The sequence below is a fragment of the Salarias fasciatus genome, chromosome 11 (genome assembly GCF_902148845.1).
Source record: "Salarias fasciatus chromosome 11, fSalaFa1.1, whole genome shotgun sequence".
Lineage (NCBI taxonomy): Eukaryota > Metazoa > Chordata > Actinopteri > Blenniiformes > Blenniidae > Salarias > Salarias fasciatus.
Window position 1 is genome coordinate 24870628 of NC_043755.1, and position 3805 is coordinate 24874432.

Below are 3805 nucleotides of genomic sequence, written 5' to 3' on the forward strand. Positions count from 1 at the left end.
TGCTTGATCAGTCCAGCTTGTCTTTTCTTCTTGTGTCCTCTGCATCTGGACTAAAACAAATCTTTCTGCTTGCAGCCTGATGATGGAGGACAGCTGATCGGGAGATCGCGGAGCCTTGAGGGAAGCCTGAACGATCTTCTGCTGGTGAGTAACATCTCACTGAAAACACCAGTTATTGTGAAAATATGAGAAGTTTATGTTCATTCTGTTGTTGTTTCTTCCTTCAAGGTTTCTTCTGACACGTCAGATGATCCGGAGGCTCTGGAGTGTGACCGGGCCGCCTTTGTTGACCTGGTCACCAAGATGCTCACCCTGGATCCAGCTCAGAGGATCACACCTCAACAAATGGTGCAGCATCCATTTTTCACTCTGAGCCACCTGGACCCCAGTCGCCACCACCACTAGTGAGTGAGCTCTCAGATGTTAGATGTGTTCACTGGACTCATATCATGATAGAATAAGTGCTTGAACTCAGTGTTTTTTTCTATTTTCCAGTGTGAAACGCTCAGTTGAGCTCATGGAGGTCTGTGACAAGTGGAGCTTTCAGACAGATGCTCCACAATGTTCCACAGCCTCCACCGGCAGCAGCAGCTCTGACAGCACCGGCACCGACAACACCACCAGCAGGAGCACCGCCGTGGACGACAGCAGCAGCGTCTACCGCAGTCTGGACAGTTCCACTGCCAGAAAAAGAAGTCGAGACTGTTTGGACGTCCCAGAGTGTGTCAGCAGGTATTTATTTGATTCATATTTCAACAAACAGTTGTTTTACTTTAACAAACTGACCATTTCCTGCCTGTTTTTATTCAAGATCCGCCAAACAGGAAGACGGTGAGAGGCTGCTGAGCACTCATTCAGAAGGCTCGGCTCCAAAACCAAAGAGGAGGAGACTCAACAGGCCCACCAGTAAGTGCTTTGATTCAAAACCAGCCGATGACCTGAAATCATGATTTATCAGCTGGATAGAAACGATTCTCTCCACCAACATCCACAGCTGTTCCTCTTGTAGTGAGATGACTGATTAGTCTTGGTTGAGTAAACAAACTCTATTTTACTTTTCAGTGCTGCAGATGAAGCGGCCTGCTCAAAACCGCAACGCCTGATGAGAAAACGCAAGTGTCATGTCCTCCACCTCAGCCATCGATAGGCGCAGCATTGCACTGTTTCTCCTCCTTCCCCCTCTTCTGTTCCTCAGGTGGGCGTGTCTTGGTGCGTGTGGGCAGGAGCGGCTGGGCCAGTGCAATCAGCGGACGAGCTTCACCTGTGGCAGACTGGCCTGATCAACTACACCTGGTCTTCCCCCTATTTAACCTGGCGGGTGGTGCCACTTGATGCTGGACTGTCTTTTTTTTTTTTTTGCCACATCTCAGCCAGCCTCTCCAGACCGCTTCGGAGACCCACCTTGACCGCCCACTGCTCCGCTCGACGCCTCGTGGGGACCTTCCTCCCCTCTGCCGCTTTACTGCGAACTCTGAACGTCTTCAGTTGGATTACTCCTGTTGGAGGTGAACTGATACTCTCAAGATTTCTGTAAATAAACGTCATCCTAATCTGCCAACCTGCTTCTGCTTGCTTTCCTGCACTTGAGCCTCAGATCCACACCCCGTGACAGCAAGAGAGATGATGATGATGGACCAGAGCCACAGCCCGCTTCAAAACACAAGAAAAACTAAACCCGAAACCCAGGAGACATAAACAAATCAGTTTTTTTCTTTTGTGTTTGATGAGTCCATTTGTATTTTTTGTAAATTCTGTAAATCCTTGTCAGTTCATATTTATTGTACTGTTGCTATTGAGTTATTTCTTTTTTTTAAAGGTGTAATACAACATTTTGATTTCCGGGTGGATCACAAATAATTGGTTGGTCTGTTTGTCAATCATTCTGACGAGCTGCTTTCGTAAGGTGGTTCTACGTGCTTGCGCCCAATCAGCTTCTCCCTTTTGCGCATGCGCATTCAGAGTGTTTATGTAGCCGGTGAGCTTCTGAGCTAGTACTTACCGACGGCGAGTCTGACATAATGAAACTGTAACTGTTTCGGAAAAAAAGCTTTATGAGCGAGGCGGATCACAGAAACTGTAAACAGAGCCGTGCACGCCGGAGAAGAGGAGATCGCGCTCGTACACTTCCGCGTTTCCTGGGAGAAGCAGGAGAGCCGGGCGGATGGTCTGGCGCATGCGCGTTGTTCAAAAAGTGAGTAACAAACGTGGGGCTTCGTCTTTTCGAGAAAATCGTGTATTAGACCTTTAATTCCCTCTATATTTTATACTTGTGCCCTGTAAATCTGTGTTTTCTGTTTCTGCACCTTCCACCAAAACAAATTCCTTGTATGGACTATTATACTTACCCAAAAAGCTGATTCTGAGTCTAATGTGTCTTTTCTGGTTTCTGAGCTCATCTTACCTGTGTTTAGCCCTTTCAGTACATTTATCCATTGTAGCCATATTTGCCGCTCTTTCAACTTTAGTTCACTGTTTCAGCTGTTTTCGCTGTTGCATGATACAGATACCAGTAGCGGCTACGCTTCAGCTTATATTCTGGACAGGAGTAATTTATAATCCAGAAAACATGGTAATAATACACAGCAAATTCAAAAGTGTTAATTTAATGGTGTTAGTGTTGTTCGTTGAAAATACACTGTCAAATCAACACTTGTTTAGTTTAATTCAAATATCCGAGAGTTGAATCTGAACAACTCTAAAAGCAACACTTGACAGAGTATCTCCCAGCATCTTAACGTATCTGACGTGTTTGCTTTCAGAGCAGGATGGATACTTACCTGGCAGAGACACCATGATCATGAAGGTGGTTTGCTCAGGGCGAGGTATTGCCATTGCACTTCGGCGTACTGACCTCTGATGTAATGAATGTCACCTTGTTTAATTAATAATACTCTATATGCGGTAGTTTTATTTGTGAGGATAATAGTCTAGCTGAAGCTTGTCTGCAGCTAACATAGTACCAAGGTAAGTTAGCATGATTGTTGGATGCTATTTTTGATTGATGAATTTGTGCTCCTTTTTCCACTAGAGTGTCAATGCATATACACATTTTGTTTAACCTAAAAAAGGCACATTTATATAATGTGTCATATGTAGAACGACACATTTTGGCTGAATCCCATTTCACCCCTTAGCCCTTCCCCTTGGCCCTACCCCTTGTTTTGCGCGTTCACATGGAGGGTAGCAGTGTTCCAGTTGTCATTATGACGTAGGAGTACGGGGAAGAAGGAGGGCCAGTCACCCTCCAAAAGGAGATTCTCCTGAGGCACACTCCAAACAGAGGGGTTTGATCCAGTGGCAGCTGGTGGCGAGGGGCGCTTGATTCGTCAGCCTACACCGTGAGTGGCGGGCGGGGTTAGTTCACTTCCGCATTGGCGGGAGCGATCGTTTCCACGATCCAGGCACATTCCAAACACAACAAATAGACGATCATTTTCAATAAACTGGTTTCTTCAACGATCGCCCCCGCCAATGCGGAAGTGGACTAACCCTGCCCGCCACTCACGGTGCAGGCGAACAAAACAAGCGCCCCTCACCACCGGCCGCCTAACTTAGCCGCGCTGCGTCGACGTCATCATGTAAGTTCCTCCCACTAAAAGCCGGTAGAACGCTGACCCAGGAATTTACCGGGTCGATTGCAGGGTGAACGACCCGGGTCGAAATCCCGGGTCAAACCTTTTCCCACTGCCACGACTTAGCGGGTTTAAACGGGTTTTTTGGCCAGTGGGAAAGGGGTACAAGTCACACATCCCCTGCTGTCATTTGATGCAATCATAATGAAACACCTCTGACATACCGGTGAGTT

General features: G+C 46.9%; 1 pseudogene; it reads left to right on the forward strand.

Annotated features, from left to right (window-relative positions):
• Window positions 1-2769: 2769 nt before the first annotated feature.
• Window positions 2770-2920, forward strand: LOC115397531 (uncharacterized; annotated as a pseudogene).
• The last annotated feature ends 885 nt before the right edge of the window (window positions 2921-3805 follow it).